General features: G+C 39.3%; 1 pseudogene; it reads left to right on the plus strand.

Moving 5' to 3' along the window:
* The first annotated feature begins 7,880 nt into the window (after positions 1–7,880).
* On the plus strand, positions 7,881–8,807 carry LOC119271119 (annotated as a pseudogene).
* Positions 8,808–11,778: the final 2,971 nt, after the last annotated feature.

Raw genomic sequence — 11,778 nt, forward strand, 5'->3', positions numbered from 1 at the left:
AGCACGGGCAAGGGCGGTCATGGGCGGGCTCGGGCGGCGGTGAGGTGGAGGGTGCCGACGGTGACATGGAGGGCGGCCTTGGGCGGCGGCTGTGAGGCTGAGAGCGGCCTCGGGCGGCGGCGGTGAGGCTGAGGGCGGCCTCGGGCGGCGGCGGTGAGGCTGAGGGCGGCCTCGGGCGGCGGCGGTGAGGAGACGGTGGCGAGGGAGAGGGACGATTTGGGGAAGAATTGGTGGCCGGGGGCGGGGTGGGGGGAAACCGCTGTTTAAGTGAAACGTAACGGTAGCGCGTTTCCGGAAATGCGCTATAGCTAAGTTAGCTATAGCGCGTTTACTGAAACCCGCTACTGCCATTCCTTTCTCCTTTTTTCCCTTTTTTCTTTTATTTTTTTTTACATTTTATTTTTTCCCTTTCTCCTTTTTCTATTTCTTTCATTTTCATTTACTTTTCTACTTGTTTTTCACTTTATTTTATTTCCGTTAGCAGCAGCGCTTTACACATAAGCGCCCTGCAGCTAAGGAGATTAGCAGTAGCGCTGGGCCATTATACGCGCTACTACTAGGTTGGGCTAGCCATGTGCGCCCAGTTCGAACATAGCAGCAGCGCTTTTTGCTAGTACGCGCTACTGCTAAAGTCATAGCAGTAGCGTGGTTTATTCACACGCGCTGCTACTAAGTAGCAGCAGCGCTTGATTTTGTACAGCGCTACTGGTAAAATTCTGTGTATAGGCTTTTCCCTAGTAGTGAAACCTCGACGTATCGCCACCAAACCATGTATTTATGATTAAATAGGTACTTATGTAATTATAAATGATTTTTGGAAAAAATAAATAGTAAACTATGAGGCAGCTGCAGTTCAAATTTGACCCGCTTTCTACTGAATCGGCGGAAATTTGTCTTTTTCACGAGAGGTGGATCAAAACTTTTTACACCCAACAATTTTGTCAATTGTGTATTAAATATGTCCTAGTATTTTAGAAAATTTATTTGGTCCAATTTTGCAACAATTATTTGGGAGGTCCTTCACAAAAAAAACCTCCTTTTTGGCACTCGAAAAATGGAAAATGATTTTTTCGTCCAAAGAAAATGAAAACTTCCTTAGGCAATATTGTTTGCCATTCCAATATGCACCCTTGTGCATAATAAGAGATCATTTTAACAAACTATGCCATGAATGTGGCCATAGGATTGATCATTTGGCTTGAAAGCCATGAATCTTCACGCAGGATAGCTCATTTCTGATAACACTTTTTTTAAATAATTGCCGTATTACAAGTTTATTATTTTTCCTGGTAACTTCGTCATATATAATGACACAATGCGAAGGTTTTCCAATTTTTTGATTTTTTTTGAATTTTTTATGCCCGTTTCAAAATGCGGTCAAAACAGCGGGAATGACCGTTCCTAGCTAGTGGTTGAATCATGGAATTTTTTTGGTGTTTCTCTGATTAAATAGATACTTATGTACCTAGAAATGATTTTTGGAAAAAATAAAGATCAAACTACAAGGCAACTACAGTTCAAACTTGACCCACTTCCAACTGAATCGGCGGAAGTGTCTTTTTCACGAGAGGTGGATCAAAACTTTTTACACCCAACCATTTGGTCAATTGTGCATTAAATATGGCCTAGTATTTTATAAAAATGATTTGGTCCAATTTTGCAACAATTATTTGGGAGGTCCTTCACAAAAAACCCTCCTTTTGGGCACTCAAAAAATGGGAAATGGTTTTTTCGTCCAAAGAAAATGAAAACTTCCTTAGGCAACATTGTTTGCCATTCCAATATGCACCCTTGTGCACAATATGAGATCATTTCAACAAACGATGCCATGAATGTGGGCATAGGATTGGTCATTTGGCTTGAAAGCCATGAATCTTCATGCATGATAGCTCATTTCTGATAACACTTTTTTAAAAGAATTGCCGTATTACAAGTTTATTATTTTTCCTGGTAACTTGGTCATATATAATGACACAATGCGAAGGTTTTCCAATTTTTTGATTTTTTCTGAATTTTTTATGCCCGTTTCAAAATGCGGTCAAACGGCGGGAATGGCCGTTCCTAGCTAGTGGTTGAATCTTGGAATTTTTTTGGTGTTTCTCTCATTAAATAGATACTTATGTACCTAGAAATGATTTTTGGAAAAAATAAAGAGCAAACTACAAGGCAGCTACAGTTCAAATTTGACCCACTTCCAACTGAATCGACAGAAGTTCGTCTTTTTCACCAGAGGTGGATCAAAACTTTTGACACCCAACGATTTGGTCAATTGTGCATTAAATATGTCCTAGTATTTTATAAAAATGATTTGGTCCAATTTTGCAACAATTATTTGGGAGGTCCTTCACAAAAAACCCTCCTTTTGGGCACTCAAAAAATGGAAAATGGTTTTTTCGTCCAAAGAAAATGAAAACTTCCTTAGGAAACATTGTTTGCCATTCCTATATGCACCCTTGTGCACAATATGAGATCATTTGAACAAACTATGCCATGAATGTGGGCATAGGATTGATCATTTGGCTTGAAAGCCATGAATCCTCACGCATGACAGCTCATTTCTGATAACACTTTTTTAAAAGAATTGCCGTATTACAAGTTTATTATTTTTCCTGGAAAATTGGTCCTATATAATGACACAATGCGAAGGTTTTCCGATTTTTTGAGTGTTTTTGAATTTTTTATGCCTGTTTCAAAATGCGGTCAAAACGGCGGGAATGGCCGTTCCTAGCTAGTGGTTGAATCTTGGAATTTTTTTGGTGTTTCTTTGATTAAATAGATACTTATGTACCTAGAAATTATTTTTGGAAAAAATAAAGAGCAAACTACAAGGCAGCTACAGTTCAAATTTGACCCACTTCCACCTGAATCGGCGGAAGTTTGTCATTTTCACGAGAGGTGGATCAAAACTTTTTACACCCAACCATTTGGTCAATTATGCATTAAATATGGCCTAGTATTTTATAAAAATGATTTGGTCCAATTTTGCAACAATCATTTGGGAGGTCCTTCACAAAAAACCCTCCTTTTGGGCACTCGAAAAATGGAAAATGGTTTTTTCGTCCAAAGAAAATGAAAACTTCCTTAGGCAACATTGTTTGACATTCCAATATGCACCCTTGTGCACAATATGAGATCATTTGAACAAACGATGCCATGAATGTGGGCATAGGATTGATCATTTGGCTTGAAAGCCATGAATCTTCACGCATGATAGCTCATTTCTGATAACACTTTTTTAAAAGAATTGTCGTATTATAAGTTTATTATTTTGCCTGGTAACTTGGTCATATACAATTACACAATGCGAATGTTTTCCAATTTTTTGATTTTTTCTTAATTTGTTATGCCCGTTTCAAAATGCGGTCAAAACGACGAGAATGACCGTTCGTAGCTAGTGGTTGAATCTTGGAATTTTTTTGGTGTTTCTCCAATTAAATAGATACTTATGTACCTAGAAATGATTTTTGGAAAAAATAAAGAGCAAACTACAAGGCATCTATAGTTCAAATTTGACCCACTTCCAACTGAATCGCCAGAAGTTTGTCTTTTTCACTAGAGGTGGATCAAAACTTTTTACACCCAACTATTTGGTCAATTGTGCATTAAATATGTCCTAGTATTTTATAAAAATGATTTGGTCCAATTTTGCAACAATTATTTGGGAGGTCCTTCACAAAAAACCCTCCTTTTGGGCACTCAAAAAATGGAAAATGGTTTTTTCGTCCAACGAAAATGAAAACTTCCTTAGGAAACATTGTTTGCCATTCCAATATGCACCCTTGTGCACAATATGTGATCATTTGAACAAACTATGCCATGAATGTGGGCATAGGATTGATCATTTGGCTTGAAAGCCATGAATCTTCACGCATGATAGCTCATTTCTGATAACACTTTTTTTAAACAATTATCGTATTACAAGTTTATTATTTTTCCTGGTAACTTGGTCATATACAATGACACAATGCGAAGGTTTTCCAATTTTTTGATTTTTTTGAATTTTTTATGCCCGTTTCAAAATGCGGTCAAAACGGCAAGAATGACCGTTCCTAGCTAGTGGTTGAATCTTGGAATTTTTTTGGTGTTTCTCTGATTAAATATATACTTATGTACCTAGAAATGATTTTTGGAAAAATAAATAGCAAACTACAAGGCAGCTACAGTTCAAACTTGACCCACTTCCAACTAAATCGGCAGAAGTTTGTCTTTTTTACCAGAGGTGGATCAAAACTTTTTACACCCAACCATTTGGTCAATTGTGCATTAAATATGGCCTAGTATTTTATAAAAATGATTTGGTCCAATTTTGCAACAATTATTTGGGAGGTCCTTCACAAAAAACCCTCCTTTTGGGCACTCGAAAAATGGAAAATGGTTTTTTCGTCCAAAGAAAATGAAAACTTCCTTAGGAAACATTGTTTGCCATTCCAATATGCACCCTTGTGCACAATATGAGATCATTTGAACAAACGATGCCATGAATGTGGGCATAGGATTGATCATTTGGCTTGAAAGCCATGAATCTTCACGCATGATAGCTCATTTCTGATAACACTTTTTTAAAAGAATTGCCGTATTACAAGTTTATTATTTTTCCTGGTAACTTGGTCATATATAATGACACAATGCGAAGGTTTTCCAATTTTTTGATTTTTCTGAATTTTTTATGCCCGTTTCAAAATGCGGTCAAAACGGCGGGAATGGCCGTTCCTAGCTAGTGGTTGAATCTTGGAATTTTTTTGGTGTTTCTCTGATTAAATAGATACTTATGTACCTAGAAATGATTTTTGGAAAAAATAAAGAGCAAACTACAAGGCAGCTACAGTTCAAATTTGACCCACTTATAGCTGAATCGGTGGAAGTTTGTCTTTTTCACCAGAGGTGGATCAAAACTTTTTACACCCAACCATTTGGTCAATTGTGCATTAAATATTGCCTAGTATTTTATAAAAATGATTTGGTCCAATTTTGCAACAATTATTTGGGAGGTCCTTCACAAAAAGCCCTCCTTTTGGGCACTCGAAAAATGGAAAATGGTTTTTTCGTCCAAAGAAAATGAAAACTTCCTTAGGAAACATTGTTTGCCATTCCAATATGCACCCTTGTGCACAATATGAGCTCATTTAATCAAACGATGCCATGAATGTGGGCATAGGATTGATCATTTGGCTTGAAAGCCATGAATCTTCACGCATGATAGCTCATTTCTGATAACACTTTTTTAAAAGAATTGCCGTATTACAAGTTTATTATTTTTCCTGGTAACTTGGTCATATATAATGACACAATGCGAAGGTTTTCCAATTTTTTGATTTTTCTGAATTTTTTATGCCCGTTTCAAAATGCGGTCAAAACGGCGGGAATGGCCGTTCCTAGCTAGTGGTTGAATCTTGGAATTTTTTTGGTGTTTCTCTGATTAAATAGATACTTATGTACCTAGAAATGATTTTTGGAAAAAATAAAGAGCAAACTACAAGGCAGCTACAGTTCAAATTTGACCCACTTATAGCTGAATCGGCGGAAGTTTGTCTTTTTCACCAGAGGTGGATCAAAACTTTTTACACCCAACCATTTGGTCAATTGTGCATTAAATATGGCCTAGTATTTTATAAAAATGATTTGGTCCAATTTTGCAACAATTATTTGGGAGGTCCTTCACAAAAAACCCTCCTTTTGGGCACTCAAAAAATGGAAAATGGTTTTTTCGTCCAAAGAAAATGAAAACTTCCTTAGGAAACATTGTTTGTCATTCCAATATGCACCCTTGTGCACAATATGAGCTCATTTGAACAAACGATGCCATGAATGTGGGCATAGGATTGATCATTTGGCTTGAAAGCCATGAATCTTCACGCATGATAGCTCATTTCTGATAACACTTTTTTAAAAGAATTGCCGTATTACAAGTTTATTATTTTTCCTGGTAACTTGGTCATATATAATGACACAATGCGAAGGTTTTCCAATTTTTTGATTTTTCTGAATTTTTTATGCCCGTTTCAAAATGCGGTCAAAACGGCGGGAATGGCCGTTCCTAGCTAGTGGTTGAATCTTGGAATTTTTTTGGTGTTTCTCTGATTAAATAGATACTTATGTACCTAGAAATGATTTTTGGAAAAAATAAAGAGCAAACTACAAGGCAGCTACAGTTCAAATTTGACCCACTTATAGCTGAATCGGCGGAAGTTTGTCTTTTTCACCAGAGGTGGATCAAAACTTTTTACACCCAACCATTTGGTCAATTGTGCATTAAATATGGCCTAGTATTTTATAAAAATGATTTGGTCCAATTGCAACAATTATTTGGGAGGTCCTTCACAAAAAACCCTCCTTTTGGGCACTCGAAAAATGGAAAATGGTTTTTTCGTCCAAAGAAAATGAAAACTTCCTTAGGAAACATTGTTTGTCATTCCAATATGCACCCTTGTGCACAATATGAGCTCATTTGAACAAACGATGCCATGAATGTGGGCATAGGATTGATCATTTGGCTTGAAAGCCATGAATCTTCACGCATGATAGCTCATTTCTGATAACACTTTTTTAAAAGAATTGCCGTATTACAAGTTTATTATTTTTCCTGGTAACTTGGTCATATATAATGACACAATGCGAAGGTTTTCCAATTTTTTGATTTTTCTGAATTTTTTATGCCCGTTTCAAAATGCGGTCAAAACGGCGGGAATGGCCGTTCCTAGCTAGTGGTTGAATCTTGGAATTTTTTTGGTGTTTCTCTGATTAAATAGATACTTATGTACCTAGAAATGATTTTTGGAAAAAATAAAGAGCAAACTACAAGGCAGCTACAGTTCAAATTTGACCCACTTATAGCTGAATCGGCGGAAGTTTGTCTTTTTCACCAGAGGTGGATCAAAACTTTTGACACCCAACTATTTGGTCAATTGTGCATTGAACATGGCCTAGTATTTTATAAAATTGATTTGGTACAATTTTTCAACAATTATTTGGTAGGTCCTTAAAAAAACCTCATTTTTGGGCACTAAAAAAGATGCAAAATGATTTTTTTCGTCCAAAGAAAATGAAAACTTCCTTAGGCAACATTGTTTGCTATTCCAAAATGCACCCTTTTACGCAGTATGAGATCATTTTTTGAAATTTTCATGTGAAAAAGTAGACAAAAAGAATGCTCAGGGATTCTTTTTTGAAACATAAATTGTCTTTTTGATGAGAGGTGAATCAAAAGCATTTTAGATTTTAAGATTTGGTCAACTGTACATAAAATGTTGTCTTATAGTTTCGTGTGGTGCCATTTTGAAAGAAATATTTGGTAGATTCTTCACAAAAAAGAATTTTGTCACTCCGAAAATAGAAAATGATTTTTCCCCTAAAAACTCATTTCTCGTAACACTTTTTAAAGATATTTGTCTTATTCCAATTCCAAGTTTGTTAGTTTTCCTAAAAAAACTAGGTCACATTCGCCAACACAATGAGAATGTTTTTATTTTATTGAATTCTCATATGATAAAACTGTTTATATGATTCAACATCTTATTTTTAATAGATTAAGACCAATTTAGATGGTCATAACGTGTACTGGGCTCTGATTGGTCCACGAGCATGTCACGCGGATCGTGCCTTCAGCGCCGTCGGATGCTCCTCTGCAGATCTAGATCCGACGGCAGCCCTTTCTCCCTCACCCCCCTCTTTGTCTGAAAAAAGGAAACCCCCTCCCGCATGTGAACCCTAGCGTCGTCTCCCAACCCCTCTCCAGATCCAGATCCGCCACCCCTCTCCCTCTCCCCTCGCCGCCTCGCCTCCCCTCGCTGCCGCACCCCCCCTCCCGCCCGACCTTCTCCCCCTTCCCTCCCCTACCCTCCCGTGTCCCCATCCCGTCGAAACCCTAAGCGGCGGCAGCCGCCATGGTGAAGGGACGCATGGGGTAGCTCGTCAGGCTCTACGTACGGGGCACCATCCTCGGCTTCAAGAGATGAGCAGCCCCGTTCTTCGCCATGCTCTCGCCGGATCTGGCGATTCATTTCATGGTGAGATTGGGCGGCGCGCTGATGGCGATGTGGGGGTTGATCTGCAGGTCGAAGTCGAACCAGTACGAGAGCATGTCGCTGGTGCAGGTCGAGGGGGTGAACACCAAGGAGGACGTGGCGTGGTACGGTGTCGCCGCGATGGAAGAAGCCTCCTCTGCTCTGCTCTGCTCGCCGGTACAGACTCCCCCCAACCCCTTACTCCCGCCCTGGCCGGCCGGCCGAGGTTCCGATCAAATCCCCTCTCGCGCTTCGTCTCCGGGCCGGCCGGCTCTCCCTCCTCTGTCTGCATCGCGTCTAGCTAGCCGATTGACCGCTGGCGCCCTGTTGGCTCGCGCACGGGGCATGCTAGCCAGCTGATCCTGTCTGGCATGTCTAGTAGTAATAGACGACGACAGGTTCTCTGCTTATCACCTCTGTTACTTCTGCATAGTCTTCTTGTAGCATAAAACAGCTCCTCTAATATCGCATCAGGACAGTGTGCTGCTTATTAAGCGATCTAAAACGTCTTATATTCGTTCACAGAGGGACGGCACCCACTATCGCTACCTCTGGGGCAAGATCACCAGCCCACACGGCAACTCCGGCGTTGTCTGCGCCCAGTTCAAGTCCAACCTCCCCGCCGAGTCCATGGTCAGTGCCTGCCCACCCTTAGTTTTCTTGATGGTGCTTTTTTGTTGAGGTTGTTTGTTTCTTTGTGTTGTGTGCAGGGGCGCAAGGTCAGAGTGTTCATGTACCCGAGCAGCATCTAAAGTTAGCATCTGCTGCACTATCGCTGATGATGTTTGTTTAAGGTTGTTGCTTTGCTCTGTGTGATTTTACTCTAGCATGTGTGTTGCATTTTGTCCTGCGCCTTGAGAATGACTAGGATTTATGTTATAGAATTCCAAGTGTAGTCGCAATATATAACATGCCTAAAGTATATGGACTTGTGCAGTGTGTCCATCGAGAGTAGATAGACTATTTCTTTCATGATTCATCTATATATGCTGCTCTTATATGCAAGTTTGTATCTGGATGTCTTATGCATGACAGAAGTTTGTGAAATGCAGTGTTTTTCTGTTGTGGTCTGTTTGATGGGGATTGATGCACATGTAGGTCATATCTCTGTGTGTTTGGACCGAGGGAACAACACTAGCTTATTAGCTTACTTTTCATCAAGTACTAGTATTAGCTGAGATGTAGATGGACTGTTTCTTTCACGATTTTATCGATATACAATTGTTTACATGTTTTTTATCTGGATGTCTTATACATGACAGAAGCTTGTGAATTGAAATGTTTCTTTTGTGGTCTGTCCGATGAGGATCGATGCATGTGTGGATCCTATCCTTGTGTGTTTTGGATCTAAGAACTAGCTTATTAGCATACCTTTTTATCAAGTACTACTAATTTAGGTGTAGATGGACTATTTCTTGCATGATTCATCAATATGCAGATATTCTACTGTTACATGCATGCTTGTATATGGATGTCTATTGGTGTATATGGACTATTTCTTTCAAGATCCATCAATATGCAGTTATACACGTGTTTGTATCTGGATGTTTATATTACATCATGAGGTTTTCTACAAATTAGTAAGGTAATGGTTTCAGCTGCTGCATTATTGCTTATATTTGATTATTGCTTATATTTGATACTACACAATGTGACTGGAGTTTATTGTGATTTGCAGAAGATAGAATCTGGATGCAATTGCTTTGATATTCCTGTTTGGCCCCCAGGCATGCTCATGAAGTACAATGAGGTGTCCTCATCTGACTATTTCGCCAATGGGTAAGCCTCACTGCCAATCTTTCAAGTAGTAGTAGTACGGTGTCGCTGTCATCTCTGTTTGTATATAAGTACGCCACTGTTGAGGTTTAGCAATCTCTGTTATGGTGTTGATCTGAATCATGCTTTTTTGTATGTGACAGCGAACTGGCTACCCTCGTGTAGTTGAGCAATTAGTATCCATACATGCCCAGTGCATGCCTAAATCCTGAGTTTTATTTTTAAACCTCTCCATATATGTGCAGTGCCTATTGTAATTGTCAAGTGTGAATTCTATATATGAGGTGTGTTCTCCTTGTAGTAATTTCTAGTAGCCTGCTTGTTATGTGTAGAGTGCACAACACATTACGTGTATTGAGGATGAAATGATCTGAGTATGGCATTTTCAATTTAACTTGCTTTTTTGGTGTTGAGCTATTGATAAATTGGTGTTGGTACCATGATGCTTGAACTGTTATTTTATTTTGGTAAATGAACTGCTGCTTTGGTGCATAGATGTATCTTCATGAGTCACAAAACTCCTGACATGTAGGCGACTGGAGCGCACCAGAGCATTGACGGCGACTCAGTCCTCGGCGCCGCCCTCTGCTAGAGAGGTGCATCCCCTCTCTGTTCTCCCAGCCACCCCTAAGTTTTGGATTTGGATCGTTTTTGTGAACTCTAGCCATGCTCACTTGTAAATCTGGTTTGATGTTTAAACCGTGACTTATGATAATATGGTTTCATCGCCTTCCAGGGACAACATATATATGCTCAATACATTCTACTTGTTTTCCTGTATAGTTTTCTTACTTGTTTTCCTTTATGCGTTCACCCTTTTTCAGGAGCTCCAAGCCTAACTTTTTTCCTTTATGTTCACTCTTTTACAGGAGCTCCAGTCCTAATTTTTCTGATTGTGAGGCCGTGAAGCCAAGTGCGAAGCAGTGAATGCTGGAGAGAGATGATGCTGGAGAGATGCCCTTCCTGTAGGTCTGCATATAAGCGTAAGTTCCTTGGTATACAAGATTCGATGGTTAAATTGATTGATGTGATGTGAATGAGTGTATGGAAACTGGTTGTGTGATGTGAATGAGTGTATGTAGTTTCACATGTTCTGTTCTGTATAGCATATTGTAATAAACTTATTTTAGCTGTTATTTGAAGATTTTCGTATGCTTTCTCTCTTCTGTCTGTTTGATATATACATATATATTGCTTATTAATAAGCTGTGAAAAATCTGACATTTGGGACCCATCTGTAAACTAGAGCTAGGAAAAAAAGGTGGAAATAAAAAATAAATTGACGGCAAAGAGTTGTGCGCTAGAAAATAAAAAGGCCAAATTGTAAGCCAGGCCCATGTAGCTAACCAAAATTAGCATAAAATACATATATTAAAAGGGCTTGCCTAAAAAAAATACATGGGCCGAATTACTGGGTCAGACCCATGTAGCTAATAAAAGCACAGGAAAAAAATACATTAAAAAGGCCGAATTGTTGGGCTAGGCCCATGTAGAAAATCGAATTGGACCGGGCTGAATCTTGTGCCATATCGGATTGCCACGCTGGATGCCTACGTGGCCTGGGGAGGTTGCTAGTGACCAAAACGCCACAGTAGACGTATTTTGGTCATAAACGTCTACGACCATTCCAGAAGAAAGGTCGCTATAGTCAGTTTACGACCGCCATCTTTTGACCTTATGCTTTTGGTCACAAAAAGGTCACAAATTGAAAACAGTGACCAATAGTGCTGGTCACAAGTTGACATATTTCTTGTAGTGCATTCTTTTTCTTCTTCTTCCTTTCCTAGCTAGATATATAAAAGTTTTCTAAAAATGTAACTTTTGCATACATACATGGGAAAATAATATTATCGGGGAGGGGGTAGGTCGAACCCACCCCCCCCCCCTCGTGTTGAAGTTATCGGGACACGGGGTATATCGACAACGACATATCCAATAAAAAATAAGAAGACGAAGAAGAAATAAAAAGAGGAGAAGAAGATATTAATAGAGGAGAAGATCG

The sequence above is a fragment of the Triticum dicoccoides genome, chromosome 3A (genome assembly GCF_002162155.2).
Source record: "Triticum dicoccoides isolate Atlit2015 ecotype Zavitan chromosome 3A, WEW_v2.0, whole genome shotgun sequence".
Lineage (NCBI taxonomy): Eukaryota > Viridiplantae > Streptophyta > Magnoliopsida > Poales > Poaceae > Triticum > Triticum dicoccoides.